The 16,439-nt window shown below is 35.0% G+C and overlaps 1 protein-coding gene and 2 long non-coding RNA genes across 4 annotated transcripts in view; 1 reads left to right on the top strand and 2 right to left on the bottom strand.

The window, feature by feature from the left end:
* Positions 1-6,768: 6,768 nt before the first annotated feature.
* LOC124448589 lies at positions 6,769-8,146 on the bottom strand. Its single transcript, XR_006949160.1, has 3 exons — positions 7,872-8,146; positions 7,585-7,742; positions 6,769-7,457 (listed from the first exon to the last, which is right to left on the bottom strand). It is a non-coding gene; the product is annotated as an uncharacterized LOC124448589 (long non-coding RNA).
* A 6-nt stretch (positions 8,147-8,152) lies between these two features.
* On the bottom strand, positions 8,153-11,387 carry LOC124448588. Of its 2 annotated transcripts, XR_006949159.1 has the most exons (4): positions 11,030-11,387; positions 9,799-10,752; positions 9,565-9,719; positions 8,153-8,170 (listed from the first exon to the last, which is right to left on the bottom strand). It is a non-coding gene; the product is annotated as an uncharacterized LOC124448588 (long non-coding RNA). The 2 variants fall into 2 exon arrangements; XR_006949158.1 differs by lacking the exon at positions 8,153-8,170 and having other exon boundaries at positions 9,078-9,719.
* LOC124448586 overlaps positions 8,629-16,439 on the top strand; it is a 22,244-nt gene continuing 14,433 nt past the window's right edge. The window contains exon 1 of the mRNA XM_046999551.1: positions 8,629-8,826. The gene's annotated coding sequence lies outside the window, so the exon portion shown is untranslated. The remainder of the gene's footprint in view (positions 8,827-16,439) is intronic.

Below are 16,439 nucleotides of genomic sequence, written 5' to 3'. Positions count from 1 at the left end.
AAAATTGTTGGTATAATTTCTAAGCACGACGATAAGTGTGGACTGACGATGGCTGCAAACTAGATTTTAGTAAAATAGAAGTTACAGCTTCAAATTGTGCGGTAGTAGCTGTTCGGAAACAACCGACGGTAAAGTGTGAAAGTTCTCGGCGGCTAGCACTTTGAATTTTGAAACCTGAAAACGCGACAAGGCATCAGCTAGATGGTTATAAACACCTGGGAAATGTTTGGCACGGAACAAAATGTTAAATTTTAAACAGGCTAGCACCAGGCGAAGAACAAATATGATCACTGTCGGGTCCCGAGAGGTAGATCTATTTATAATTTCGACCAATGCTGCGTTGTCTGTGTGAAATAGTACGCGTTGATCACACAAAAGTTGACCCCATAACGATACGCTTAGAATGATTGGCTAAAATTCCAAAATAACAATGTTTAATTTTTTCCATTGCTCAGGCCAGGCCCTGTAACACCAAAATTTACCGAAAATGGCTCCGAAGCCAATAGTCGGAAAGAAAATGACCGACCGTTAAAACCATCGGTAAAAGATTTCCAAAGAATCTTTGGCATATATTCAAATCTGCTTTTACAGACCGTGTTAAACGAATATAGTAATGAGTTACCCTAACTCCCTTGGTGATGTCAATTAGCCGACAAGGAAATGCTCGGTGTGACGACCATGAATGCAAAATTCAATAAGCCAATCAAAGACTGGATTTCTTTCAACGTGGACTTTTTCCTTTTGAGGAATTCTCCGAGAGCGTGCTTGTTTTGAGGATTTTGTCCTCTGGTAGACAGGCTTCCATAGCATGCGTATCAAGCTCAATGCCAGCGAAAAGAGGGATATTTATAGAACCCACCGTTTTTCTGGAGCTATTGGTACACCGACATTATCACAAAGGGATATAAACCTTTGTAATGCAACGCAACAGTGGTCAAAAGAAAGGGCAGCAATGAGACAATCATCAAGAATATGAATAATATGTTCAATGCTCAAATGGGTTTTAGCAATCCATTCTAGTGCAGTGCTAAACATTTCAAAAATGCAGCAGGACGACGTGCAGCCCATGGGCATTGCCCCATCAAAATAGCAGTTACCTTGCCAAAACATTCCCAAAAGAGGGTAATCTTGCGGACGTATGGGAATGATACGAAATGCATTCTTAATATCAGCCTTTGCGAAAAACAGTCTTTTCCAAAGCGTGTTACCATAAATAACATCAGTTGGAAATAATTTAATGTAGTTGGATTTTGTAATTATGTGTTTGTTAAAAGATAAACTTTCTCCAGAGTCCTTTCGTGCCAGCAACTTGAAAGCCAGTGTTATTTATCAGGTGATAAGTTCTGTGTGATTGACTCTTCACACGAAAATTATATTTTTAGAGAAGCTCATGAGATACAGATAGTATTACCAAAGTAAAAAATTGCTAATAACATTTACTTAATCGAGATAAATTGCACGAAATAAAATTTTTGTTGCGATTACGTTGTTCAAAGCTTCCAGGATGTACTTCGGTACAATTCGCGATTTTTGTTTTAATTTGCGTGTTTTGTAGTTTCCTTTCACTTTAAATGTTAATCAAGTATGTACTCATAGTTTTCTAATCATTCGCATGTAATTTCCTTTCATATTATTTTTATCTCACATTTGCACGAAAATTATTACTTTCTACTCATGAAACCATTCGTATAGAGGTAAATTTAGTTAACTTATTAGTTAGTACGAAGTGCGGGAAGTACGTAGTTAATTGTTGGGTCTTGATTAAAAACTGGATTGTTATTCGATGAGACTGTTGGATTGTTAATATTGATTGTAAATAGTCTAGTAGTTTCTGATCAAATTTCCATACTGTAAAACGAATCAGAGTGCAGCTTAGTTTGCTGGATAAGATCAAGAAATTTCTGTGAAAGCCTTCTTCAAATGCATTAGAAAAAATTATGAGATGGCAATGTCAAGATATGTTTAAAACGCAACTATGAGAACATACATAACTCAACCACTGATATGTGTATAACACTGGATAACACACCATGTATGAAATATAGTAGTACGAAAATTGAAGCCGGAAGTTGGCTCATTTGCTTACGACCTTCGTGGGGGTATCGTTCGCACTTTCCTGTATTTTTGTATTACAAAATCCCAGTTTTGGCGTTTTTTGTCCTTTTACATAATTCAGGTTTGGACAAAATTTTTATCAAATGAGCAGAATAACCGGTAAAGAGTTTTAACCACAAAATTTCTATCTTCTTGGCTTTGTAACGCTTGGAAATTGAGATTGCAAGTTCGGCACTTGATGGATGCCTGATTCAGAGTGTACTGTTGACAGTGAAAACATAAAACGACTGGTTTAAAATGAATGGTGAACATCTGAGCACAGGTAGGTTTATAGATGTAAATAGTTTAGAATAAATTAGCATTTGAATCTTTCTTCTTTGATATTTTAGTTTTGAATGATATCCTAATTTATTGATGTTTGAAAAGAACAAGTTTATTTAATTTCTTCCTTACTATTTGTCCACATTGATTTTGCGTCTTTTGTTTTCCACAATGGTACAGTCGAATTTTACTGTAAATCTTCGCGATGTCTGTAATCAAGCTGTGGATATGGTTGTTCTCAACTGTTGTATCAAAAATATGATGATGGAGCTCATTAAACAACGTGGATATCTTACAGGATCATAATACTGAGGCTGCAATTGCATGAACAAGCCCTTTTTCTTGTGGAAGATATCCATCAGTTGCTGCTAACATTCGTTCAAAGCACTTCTCGATTTCTTCGCTAATGTGAACAACACTTTGTGTTGGTTTGTAGAGCTTGCCTTGGTCTTTCAACTTTAAAATTTGACTGGTGTGAATGTATCAGAGCCAAGAGAAGTACACCAGTTGTGACAGCTTAGCTGTTTCTCCAGCTTCTTCACGACATACCCAGCAATATAGGAAATTGATGCTCTCTTGAATTAAGATATGGCTGAAACATTAGGTGAATCGCAATGGTCGTGATCTGCTCGAACTGGATTTCTTTCAGTTAAATCATATTTCCACATTAGTAAAGCACTTGCAATGGTATTGGTGTTGTTTTGAGTGTTGCAATTATCAGAAACCACACTGAGAATATCTATAGGACCCCTTTTCTCACAGTTTCCATTGCCACCTTCTATATAGCTACGTAAAAGAAACCTCTTATATGTAGTTGTAAACTGTTGAGTTTTGGATTGTTGTTAAATCCTCCAGCTGATCGCACTGCTCCAAAAAACAACTCTTAATGATCTTGACTAAATTTGCAGGTAAGAAGATATTTAATTGGGCATCTTGGGTCTCAACAAGCTTATTGAACATCAGCTGTATGCTGTTGATTGCTACTAAAAATCCAATAAATCCAGTCGTTCTTCGAGATGTATGCCTGGTTTCACCACTTGGATGTTTTAGATCTAGAGTGTACGCAAATGCCTCACTCAGAAATGGATTTCACTGGTTTTTGTTGTACATGCTGAGTGGTGACTTGTATCCTTTAGCTAAAGGATTTCTGGAATTCAGGATGTCAAAGAGGTGATCAAAAATACGTATGAATTTAACTGTTGCTTCCATTCCTTGAAATTGTGGACGTTTTAACTCATTTGAACAGTACTCAATGGCATCAGCTACAGTGGAACTAATAGCATGAGCAGCTAAGTTGACCTTCATCTTCTGTTGCTTCCATTGGATATGCACCATTTTCAACTTATTACCAAGTCGGAGACTTTCTGCTTGTTGTAACTTCTAAAGCTCAACCAAATACTGCCGTTGGACCCTTCCTCCATCTTTATCTAGGAGAATACCGCCTTCTTCTAGCAAATTTCTAACCAAATTTAGCATGTGGTAAACATCAAGTAACACATAAATTTTTTCTTTTTGATCTTGTGGATGTGGAAAACATGAAATCATGCTAGATGCCTTCAATGTTGCCCCCAATGAAGATAACGTAGAGAAATGGCTAGATAGACCATCACATGTTAGTGAGATCACTTTAACACCAACATCATGTAGACGCTGAATGCAGACTTTCACCAGACTAGCAGGTTCTACACCACCAAGACCATCTATGAAAAAGTAACCACAAGGGACTTTCCAGGATTCATTTAAACTGACCACCATGAAGACCAATGCATCTTTTGCTGCACGTAACGAATCATCAGTGACACCATTTCCAATATCAACATAGCCATGATGTCTTTTACCATCCCATGAAATATGCTTTTTATAGCCATTTCATCCAACATCAGCAAACAAACAACCTCTTTCCCATTTTTTTAGCTTCTTAACTTTTAGGGCGTTATAAGTTGGTTTTGTGAATCCTGGGTCTTCAGCAACTTTTCCATACCATCGTCTAATTTGTGATATACTTGGTAGTGCTATGTTGAAAGTTGTCCTCTCAAACTCATATGCTTTAGCAGAGTAGAACTGTAAAGTCAATGGAAATGATTTCAACATTGGTGAGTATCGCCATCTCTTTCTTGACTTTTTTACTGTCATTCTTCTCATTAGTGCCAAAGGCACACCACTAAATGTCTGACTAAGCATTTCTTCACAGTTAGTTGGAATTAGATTGTTTTGCTTGAGGGACTTAACAATTTCTTTCATAGAAGCAACTTTTTTTAAGAGCCTAAATCTTTGCTGGCAAGATTTTAGTTTTTTCTTTAAAGACTGAATTTTTTTATTTTTTATTTTTAGCTCCTCTTCCAAGTTCTGTTCCACATTACTGAAAGAATTGGAATTTCCATTTTCTTCTGAACACTGCTTTTTTGTAAGTGGACTATCATCTTCAGCATCATGTAATGAGACTTCCTCTAATTCTAGATTTCTAATTTCTGCGTTTTCATTTTCTAACAACTGACAATTGTCTCTTTTCGTCTTTCTTAATGCTGGCTGTTTACACCTTTTTTCTGGCTGAAGTTCCTTTTGCATTTATGCTGGGTATTTCTTGAATCGTGTTGGCACTGCAGTTTGTTTCAAGGTCATTGTTTTGTTACATATTTCAATAAAACTCTACCTAAAATGATCTGAACACACAACAGAAATTTAGCTTGGGTACCAATCCTTACGAGTTATACTTTTTAGCCATTGTTTTTTCCTTGTTTCGTCTAAGGGAAACTTTTAGAATTGGCAATGAAAATTGTTAGGTGTTAGAATGTTAGTTATTTGTGATATAGCAATTTTTTATATTGCAATTATTTTTTTATATTGTATGGTATGTTCTTTTGCTTCCTTTATGGATGATTTTATTGTTTCATTCTTATTCACTATGTATATTTGAACTTACTGATGAAATGTCCTGGGAAATTTTCTTCTAACCTCAGACTCGTCATCAGCACTTCCTTCGCTGTTACTGCGCTCATTACATTCCCCAAGTCTCTTTCGTTTTGAACAGCAAAAATACAACATTGAGCTCCGCGCACTTTCCCCATTTTCCAATTGATTGTAAAAAAGTTTGGCGCCATGAAATGAGGCCTACGCTAGCCTACGCCCACTTATTTTAACATTTATTTGCAATGTCGATAATGAAAAAGTCAAAAATTTTAAATAAAAAAATTTTCTTTACAACGGTTTTTTATTATCTAATTCTTCTGATATCAATACAACTGATATAGAAAAAGAACAAGCCAATTTATCCATGTTTGCCAAATTATCTGGGACTGACATTCAAGATTAATGTAAGTGCCTTTAAAACTCACAGGCGTAAAGAATCTACAAATGTAAAGAATATTTTTTAACTATTGTCAAAAACAGTCAATTATTTCAGCAGCAATAAATATATTTCGTATTTTGTATGCACAAGTTTACATTCTCGTCTAAATTTACACAAACTTCCGAATTACAAAAAGTATGATTTACTCGTTTGATAGTTTGTTTTATTCTAACCCAAACGCAACGGGCTTTTTATGATTGCATATCACATAAACGAATTTTTCACGACAAAATTTCATCTATCTTATCCCTGATACTCCGTAGTATCAACTGTGAAAGAGTTCCTACCTCATTAGATTTTCACTTGCTTTGTCGATAATTTGTGTGATAGTCTGTCCTTAACTTAAACACTTACTACTTTACACGATCGATATCTGGTATCTGTCACATTGTTCTAGCACATTCTTTAATGGATTTCACCAACACAAGCTACATGGTGGTCACTCCTGTTATCCCGTTTTTCTGGCCTTACAAAGCCAAAAAAACAAAACTATATTGATGAATATTCTCTACCAGTGTTTCTCTGCATTTGACAAGATTTTTGTCCGTATCAGAAGTATGTAAAAGCAATAAAAACGCAAAAAGTATGATTTTGTAAAACAAAAGTATAGTAAAGTGGGACCGATACTCCCCCCCTCCCCCGACAACGTTCGCAAAAAGGCAAACTTACGGCTTCAATTACTTTAATAGTGCGTTATCCAGAGTAATATATATATATCAGTGAACTCAACTAAGAGAATAAAGCAGCTTTATCAGGGCGATAAGTGCTGTATAATATATCGATCGACACTTCACACAAAGATTGTACTACTTGAACTATAACTTTTATTATTCCTTGACAGTGATATAATTTGTCTAGAGGAAATCGATGCATTCTATGAGTTCGCCTTTGCTGACGTACTTATTGGCGATTTCATCTTCCATATGCGAAGGTTGGTAAAAATAAAATGACGAATTAGTGGATGAACTGAAAATATCTAAATTTCAATTTTAATTTTAATTGTTTTTGCTTCTTTCCTATTTTTCACATTTGATCCTATTTTCCACATTTTATTCCTTTTTCCGCATTTTATTCCTTTTTCTGCCATTCCGTTCCACATTTTATACATACCCCATAAAAGCTCCTTAAAGGACACATGCAACATAAAATTCGAATTGTTATTTTTGTACTGTACATAAAGGTATAGCTCCAAGTAATAGTTCACCACAGTTTGAGACCCAAAGGATAAATAATTTTGAAGATATGGAGGTTTAAATTTGATGCTTTACTGATAAGGTATTGAATATGCCCGACGAGATAACGATGGCTACCAAATCGGAAAAACGTCGTTGTGACGTAATAGTTGACACTAGCTAGACGCGGTAAATTGCGCGCTTCGTTCAAAATATATTGGTAACATTTTGCCTGCATTAACAACACGACAATTTAGCATTGAAAATATGATTTATTGTGCCGCATTTGATTGTAAAAACGGTTCTTCTAAGAACCACCAAACGCAACAAAAGGTTTCTTTGTTTTCGTTTCCCGAAAACAAGCGCATGCGAGATAAACCGACGCAAAAATTGGAAGCCAACAAAGAGCTCAAAATTGTGCTCGCAACATTTCGAGAGTTCGTGCTTCGTGCAATATTTTGAAGCGATGCAATGAGTCGGATGGACAGCAGGACGGCTTCCCCTTAAGAAGGATGCTGTACCCACGATTTTTGAATACTCTGTGGAACCCACAAGTGTAGCATCTAAAAGGAAGCAACAAACAAATGTTAGAGCTGCATTTGAGAAGAGATGAAGGCAAGAGGTGAATATTATAGTTATAGTTAGCAATATTTGTTTACATTTATCAAAAACTAAGCTATATAGCATTACCAAATTGAAGACAATCTTATAATTTTAGATTATTGACGACGATCTTGCAGAACATGACGACTTTTTTGAAGAACATGACGACGTTCTTGTAGACGACGACCACGATATGTCGACATCGGCTCGAAATGTTTGTGCGTTTTACCTCAATGGAAGTTTGTCTAAGATAAAAGATGTCAAAATATATGTAGCCCGCGAAACACAAACATATACAGTGGTAACAAATTCAGACTAGTGTCGCTTGACCTTTTCTATGTTATTTTAACTCATAGAAAATGCCTTATACGTACCTTAGAAGCGCAATGTGAAATGCCAAGCAGACATAACAATCCCTCCGCAAAAACACGTAAGGTCAAGAGCCACTCAAACAAAAGTGCCAAATATAACGAGTAGAGGTAAAGACTTCCCAGTTCGGACGTTTTGGTTTTCGTAGAAAATCCAGCAATACGATAATTTTATGTTAAGGTACGGAAGTTGAGTTAATTTTAACCACAAATCACAGCACACAGACGACGTCATGTGAAATTGAACATTTTGAGGATAGCGCCGTATGGTCTGATACAGAAAGCACGTCGACGATAAGCAATAGCTACAATGGATCAGGATCTCAATTTTTAAATGAGTTAAGCAAAAATAAAGAATCCGACAATGACAATGCGATGTTAGTACCAACTATCCAGTCACATGACTATTCTTTACATTGCTTTTCTCTGTCAAATGTTTCTCAGAACGTTACGTTCATCTCTCTATGATTCTGATGGTAATTTTTATGTTATAGGGAAAATGTTTAAAATAAGAGAAAATACATAGTGTTTGATAGTTGCCTGGGACATTTAGTGAGTCAATGCCCATTTTTTGGTGAAAGCTGTTTCATTGTGACCAAAACGACTGGTAGTATGGTTAACTTATAGCAAAATGTCATTGTGGATATGTTTGAGACTGGAATAGCCAACCTCTGCATGGGCAAATGCCTTTGGGTAACTTGCTCTTTGCTGCTAGCATTTTGTTTAGTGGTAGTACCCCCAGCAAAGTTCTTCAAGTGCTGTCTGAGAGCACATATATTGTACGAGTGCTTTTGTGTCTAATATAATACTTAATCGCATATAAGTTATAAGAACGAAGGAGTTTTTTTGAATTAAAATGATGGAATCATATTTCCTTTCAAAACATTAGAACGGTAACGGTTGGAACCTTAAAGACATTACACACACATCAAAGCCGACAGTTTTGCCTGAAAGCATTGAGGTATGTAATATAAAATCTTTAGTAGCTTTTATATGTTGTTGTTAGGGTAAACGTCTTATAAACTTTAGTTTATGGTCAAGGGTAAAATATCTAAACATTTAGTAAGTTTTTGTCAGCCATGAAAGACTTATTTTGAGATTGCAAACATCAAGCTCAAAATTCAAAATGATAATAAGCGTGAACACATGTAGTAACACGACACTTACCACACCAAACTAGAAATCACTTGCAATCAGCACAGTGCTGTCGAAATATAAACTTTTTGAAATGTTATTGAAAAAAGCATACCAGTACGGCCTTTTTGCCCAAAACTAGAAACAGACGTGTCGTAAATACGAGATATATGTTATGTACAATGCAATCAGTACAAGTAGCGTGGCAGGCCTCTGAGTTGACCTTGCTATTCAATTTTTCTCAGTCCACTAACTGTAATAACAAAGATTGCTAAAGAAATAAACTATTATAATGCTATGAAAGTCATGATCTGGGTATTGATCATAGATAAATTAAACAAAAATTGCAGACGTATAACTGGCAGTTTGGGTAATCATGAATAGTTCAACATGTCGGAACAAGAGACGAAAGATATGTGTATATCCCTTTTTTATTGCATGACACATGACGAAATAATTTTTGTCTGCTGAAAATTAATATGTAGACTTAATTTGTGTTAGTAAAGTCATTCCAGTCAAAATTTTGGCCATTTAATAATTTTACTATGTGTTATAAAGTGCATACCAAGTAGATAAATTCCATCATTCTGCTCAAGTCTGTAATCACATGCGCCTCCTTCTCAACGTCTCTTTTGCATTTGAGAGGGCACTTTCTTTTTCTGTCTGCACGAAGAGTGGAGGTGGCATGAATGTTCAGTCTGTGAAGCTCTGCAAGCAATTCTGGGTGGGAAAAATAGTTGTCAAAATAGGTATAAGTATCTTTAGCAAGATTCTTAGTCAGTTTCATGACCACACTTACCAATAGCTTTGCCAAGATCAGCATTGTGTGTTTCCACTGTACTGCCTCCTGCAACATAAAACTTGTGAACATATACAGACTTCTCCCAAGACCCATATTTTGTAGCCCCACTTCTTCGGCTTCTTATTCCTGTAAATTTTTAAGCTGTAGTGGCCCTTAAATGGAACTATTTGTTCATCCACTGCTACAACTAATTCAGGTTCAGCACAATTTTCAAAGGATGCAGAAATAATATTCATCAGCGATCTGACTTTGTGAAGTCGATCATCACCTGGTTCGCCTCTGTTCTTCATTAGTTCATAGTCGTCTGAATACAATAAAGACAAAATTTTTTCAAACCTGTTAAAGGTTATTAGATTTGCAACAGCTGTTACTCTTGTCTTTGGTGACAAATACATGTGTTTGGCAGGCAAGGAAACAATACTCATGTAAAAGAAAATTCCAACAAAGATACGCATTCTTTTACAGATACAATCTTGGCATGACTCCTTCCAACTTGCAGTCGGTACCGATTACTTTCAAGAGCAAGCAGCTCAATGTCTCTTCAGCACAATGAGCAATGAACATATCAAATGGGGTTTTGGCATTTAGAGCTGGTCTTTGGGAATAAATAGGTTGTCAGAGTTTACGTGTTCTGGCAGGTCTTTCTTTATTCAATTCCAAATTCTGAAGAATTGAAAAAGTCCCAATGAAGAAATGAATATAGTTAGGTAGCCACATGCATATAACAGAAATTAAATTTCAGGTTTCTTTTTCCTTTTTCGTTCACAAGGGCTCGGTTCATTATCTGAGGAATATTCATCTTCTTCAACATGGTTTTCAGCCCCAAAATCAAAATTATTCCTGATTTTCAGGAGATCATCATTCTCACTCAAATTTTCATCATCACTACCAGATGGTATTTCATCATTCACTTCATCAAAGGCTTCAATAGCTTCTGCAACAGTCATATGTCTAAATACAAAGGGAAAAAATTGTCCATAGACAAAACAAGAAAAAAGTTCTTTCAAAATTTGAACAAAAACAACATAATTACTCATTAATATGTACTGGAATGCATGTCCAAAATATTGGACATTGTAGAATTTTCAAAATATAAAGACAATTTGTGAAGAATATTCAAATCAAATAGTTCCTACGCAAACTCAAGCTTATTGAAAAGAAGTGCAAAGTAAAAGTAACGTCAAAACTGTATTAAAAAATGCGTAATTTAAGGCTTACTTTCACATACCTCTTCCTCATCACGGCAGCCATGTTGAAGTTGACTTGAGCGTCATCAAAATTACGAGTATAAAAGTATGTGTATAACTTCAGCGTACGTACATTTTAGCCGGCTAGTTATTAATATCGCCGGCTCGTATGTATAATTCAATTCCGTCTGAACACAGAATAGATACGTAACAGAAGCGCCACTCAGCGAAAAATCTGTCCCCCACAGTGAACTCTACAATAACTGGAAGGCTAACTCATTATAAACAAACCTAGACTTGTTTGAAGCCACTTAGAAGCTGATTTGCCGCTTCGCGTGTATCTCGCGTGGACTGTTTTATTTGCGTGACGGATTGTTTTGCAAAAACTGCTAACTTGGAAATAGAAATGCTAGCCTAAATGCTTTATTTTTTTCAAAACCGTTACCAAAATTTGGTTATTAATGTGTTAAGATGCATTGTGGACGTTCCGTTTTGTATACGTAACGCTGTATTATATGAAACATAAAAGGGAGAACTTGCTTCGAAATATGAATTTCTCATTTGTCGTCGAAAGACCAAAAATTTAAGACAAAACTGATAACAGGTAGTCTGTATCTTTGAATGCTGTGCAAAATACACACAATCCACTTAACATAACATGTTTCATAACAATTTTATTGCTTTTAAAGTTAGACTTGCTTTGTAAGAATTTCACATGCTAAAAAGCAACCCTCATCCTAAGTGGTTTGAAACAGGGTTTTAAAATGATTATAAAGCAAGCAAAGCTATATCCTGTATCAAAATTTTATAGTATATCATATTGATTGTAAAATTAGTTTTTTTTTGTAATACAGATGATGATAAATGTATATGTAATATATTAAATTTTAGGATGTGTGTTTAAAATGTTTGGTCATATTTGTGAAAATATATGATTCTATAATATTAGACTAATAATCGTTTTCATACTTGTATTACAGTACAATTTTTACTTAAGTGTTTCAAAAGTTATGAATATGGAGTGTCAATTGTGTTTTTGTCTTTTTTTTAAGTGAGTATTGACGCTTTTGAATCTTTAATGGTGCAATTAACAATAACACAATAATATGGCATAACATATTTTTTTAAAAACTCAAAATATTTTTTTGCTAACTTTTTGAAATATTTTGCAAAGTGTTTTTCTTTTTGTTTATGCTCTGAACTTCCAAAAAGGACTGGGGCGAGCTAATTTTGCTCGGAAACACAAAAATTACCGAAAAACAGCGTTTTTTGCCCTGAGAGCTTCATTTTCACAGATTCAAACAATATTATAAGGCTAGACAAGTGCATTTTACATCCTTTTAATGAAAAAAAACGAGGGGTGTCAGTTTTGTATTCAAGTTATAAGGCATGTTTTCACGTGCCAAAACAAAGTTCGCTTTTCATCCTTCTAAAAAGAAGCTTAAACATGTACAAATGTCGTTCAAACTTGTTTTATATTAAAGTCCAAACATTGTTTAAGATTTTTAGACATTAAGCTGGCTTGAAGACCACTGTTTTTTGCAAAAAATCCGGCAATTTCGAAGTGATGTATTTCGCCTCCGTACCTTCAATGGCGGCGCTGATGCAGGCTTCAAAGATGGCGTCCAAGTTAGCCTTCCAGTTGGTTAGCACTATTTTCCACCCAGCAAACCGCCCTTTACTTTACACAATCGGAAATAAATTTAAGATGGCGGCTAATGGGAAAGAACCAAAAGCTAAAAGGAAACCATGCATGAACTGGTGCTAGGTCGTTTTGAGATGGCGAGTAATTTTATCTTTTTATAATACAGTTTTTAATATCAACATATGAAAATATTTAGAGATAAATGTTGCAGTATAAATTTTCATGCAACCACCTTAAGTTATAAACTTATAATCCAGGCTGGAAAATGTCGTTTTTCGACGATTGTGTAAAATATTATATAAAATATTATATTGTGTAAAATATTAGATTGTGTAAAATATTAGATTGTGTAAAATATTATATTTCAAAGTAAAGGGCGGTTTGCTGGGTGGAAAATAGTGCTAACCCTTCCAGTTGTTGTAGAGTTCACTGGTCCCCCACTGGCACCCAGTTCTCAAATGCGCATTCGTAGCGTCCGCCATTACTACAGCCAGATAAACTGGTCAGAATGCGTATATGTTAATATTATGGAGAATTGTTTTTCGAAAATTGGACAAATGTAAATTCGCTTATGGACAAATTTTTGATGCCATCGGAAAGGATCCAAGGACATGAGGTGAGAAACAGTTTTGTTTTAAAATACGTTCGTCAAATATAATTTTACGGGTTTTATAGTTTCTTGCCTTGAATTGTATGCGACATTCTTGTTTAGAACGTCTCTTACTTTGAACGGCAATTGCCTTATGAATTTATAATTTAGGACTAATACAAAGGTAATAAATGTATTTGGTGCATTCCTTTTGGTTGCACAGCATACGTCATGAGAAGGAAGATCAACCTAAAGAAATTGGATTCAAGATCTGTGAAAGCAAAATTTATTGGTTACGATGACAAAAGTATGGATTACATCCTGTAAGAATTCGAATCAAAGCACGCAATGTTGTCTTCAAAGAAAGGGAAATCCAACCTTTTTCAGCAAAAGATACGATAAATCCAGAACAACCAAATCTTATGTGCCCCAACATGGATTTTGACGATGATCGTTTGAAAGATGAGAAAACAAAGGAACCGATTCAAGATGAATTATGGGAGAATAATGTACCGAAACCCGCTGTTCAACATCAGCAAGAAGATGAAGAAAATCCAGAGGAAGAAATCTCGCTTCCTAGAGAAAGCAGAAATCGGCGGCCACCAGAAAGGTATGGATTACACTATACATTCAACAAAGCCAATGAAGACAGCGTGCAAGAGCCCAAGTCTTATCATGAAGCAATTAATACGCCACATGCCGAAAACTGGGGAAAAGCGATGAAAGCAGAATATGATTCACTAATGGACAATTACACATGGACAATAGTGAACGAACCAGAGAATATGCAAGTCTTACCAGGAAAATGGGTATATAAAGTAAAGTATGGAGCAGATGGTCAAATGGACAAATATATGTAGCCAAGGGTTATGCTGAAGTCGAAGGCTTAGACTTTTTCGATACTTACGCTTCAACATGTAAACCCGAAACTTTTCGAATCCTGCTCGCAATGACAGCAGAAAACGGTCTACATATTGGCCAGATGGATGTTATATCAGCATACCTTCACTCCAACATAGAAGAAGAAATCTACCTAGAACAACTAGAAGGTCTTATCAAGAAAGCAAAATCAGGACGAAAGCAAGTTTGCAAGCTAAACAAATCAACCTATAGATTGAAACAAGCGGCAAAGAATTGGTATGAAGCATTGACTAGTCTACTTATTAAAGAAAAATTCAAACGTAGCTGCAACGATTATTGTTTATTTGTAAGAAAGGAAGAAGATGGAACATCCTCATACGTATTAGTTTGGGTAGACGATATTATAGTGGCAGGTACGAGTGAAAAAGCAGTTAATCATATCAAAGCAATGACTTTATTCCAAAGCCATCATCAGAGAATTTATATAATATATTATCAGAGAATTTATATAATATATTATCAGAGAATTTATATAATATATTATCAGAGAATTTATATAATATATTATCAGAGAATTTATATAATATATTATCAGAGAATTTATATAATATATTATCAGAGAATTTATATAATATATTATCAGAGAATTTATATAATATATTATCAGAGAATTTATATAATATATTATCAGAGAATTTATATAATATATTATCAGAGAATTTATATAGTATACCAAGCCCACAGGGATTGGAGACGAGTCAAAACTCTTTTTTAAACTGCGTATGGACGAGAGATTCTCGCCACTATAGCAGTTTACTGGATGGCACCGTGTTTCGACTTTATTCTAAAGCCATCATCAGAGAATTTATATAATATATTAATCCTAACACGGTTTTAATATGTACATAAAAAGCATGTGACTTGGACGAGATTTGAACTCGCACCTTCGGGATATTCGTCCGCCGCTCTACCTGTTGAGCTACCAAGCCCACTGGGGTTCGAGACGAGTCAAAACTCTTTTTAAAACTGCGTATGGACGAGATATTCTCGCATCTATAGCAGTTTACTGGATGGCACCGTGTTTCGACTTTATTCCAAAGCCATCATCAGAGAATTTATATGTTTTAAACATCCAAGTCACATGTTTTTCATGTGCATATTAAAACCGTGTTAGGATTAATATATTATGTCAAAGCAATGTTGAGCAAAAATTTCAAGATGGACGATCGTGGCACATTACACTAGTTCTTAAGAATGCGAATTCTTACGATCTCACGACTTCTCACGACGATCTCAAGATTACTGTTGACCAAAAGAAATTCATCGAATCTGTTCTTCAACAATTCAACATGAGTGATTGTAAAGTAGCAGCAACACCTGGGGCCGGTTGTATAAAAACGTAGTTAACTTTAACTATAGTTAACGCTACTTACCGTAGTTAACTCCTTAACTGTAGTAACTTAACTGCTCGACTTAACTGCGTTGCACAAAACCTAGTTTGTCGGATAGTTAAGTAACTGCGTAGTTAACTTGCGTGGAAATTGCGTGGAGTGTTGTTGAATGATATGCGTCTCGGCAAGGACTGCTTTCTTTCATGTACCAATTATATATAATGGACTTGGGCAAACGAAACAATGAGCTATTCTCAAATTTATTCATATTGTGTTTTATGTGCAAGGATTTAAATATTTAAATGGCCTTGCTTTTACATAATTTAAAACGGAGAGATTGAAGATAACAAAGGAAAATGTCATTTCGTTTCTCTTTATAACAGCTGAGTAAAATGCTTTAAAGAAATGTGTTTGTACAGACATAAGTCACACATATTTGTAAAAGATGACAGTGATGGAGTTTTTTATTATTAGAAAACATTTCTTTGAGTCATCATAGTTAGTAGCCATGCAATTCCAGCAACTGTCTTTTCTCTGCTTGTGACATGTTATATTCACAGCTACACACAAAATACTTTTTTGTTTATAATTCTGCCTTGCAAAAAACTGAGTTATAAAAACTATTGGGTATATTTGTTAATGAGCCTTAGATATGAAACGTTTATTTGTCTTTGTGATTTATTAGCCTATTTTGTCTAAAGCTTGGGAGTTTTATTCATTTTTTTTCTATTTTTAAGGTGGTCATCCCCCTTTAGAGCAATTTTTTTACTTTTATAGGTAGACACTTCAAAACAACATTTTTGGGAAGTGATGAATGTGAGAAATCATATCTGACAATTTTTTTTGATCGCTCATTAATTATGCTAATTATCAAAGATGGCGACTAATTAATTAGCATAAAATAAGCCTATTTCAAACACGATTGCATCAAAACTACTAATCAGAAACTTATATATAATACATAT

The sequence above is a fragment of the Xenia sp. Carnegie-2017 genome, unplaced genomic scaffold, assembly GCF_021976095.1.
Source record: "Xenia sp. Carnegie-2017 unplaced genomic scaffold, XeniaSp_v1 HiC_scaffold_23, whole genome shotgun sequence".
Lineage (NCBI taxonomy): Eukaryota > Metazoa > Cnidaria > Anthozoa > Malacalcyonacea > Xeniidae > Xenia > Xenia sp. Carnegie-2017.
This window is presented reverse-complemented; position numbering and strand designations above follow the sequence as displayed.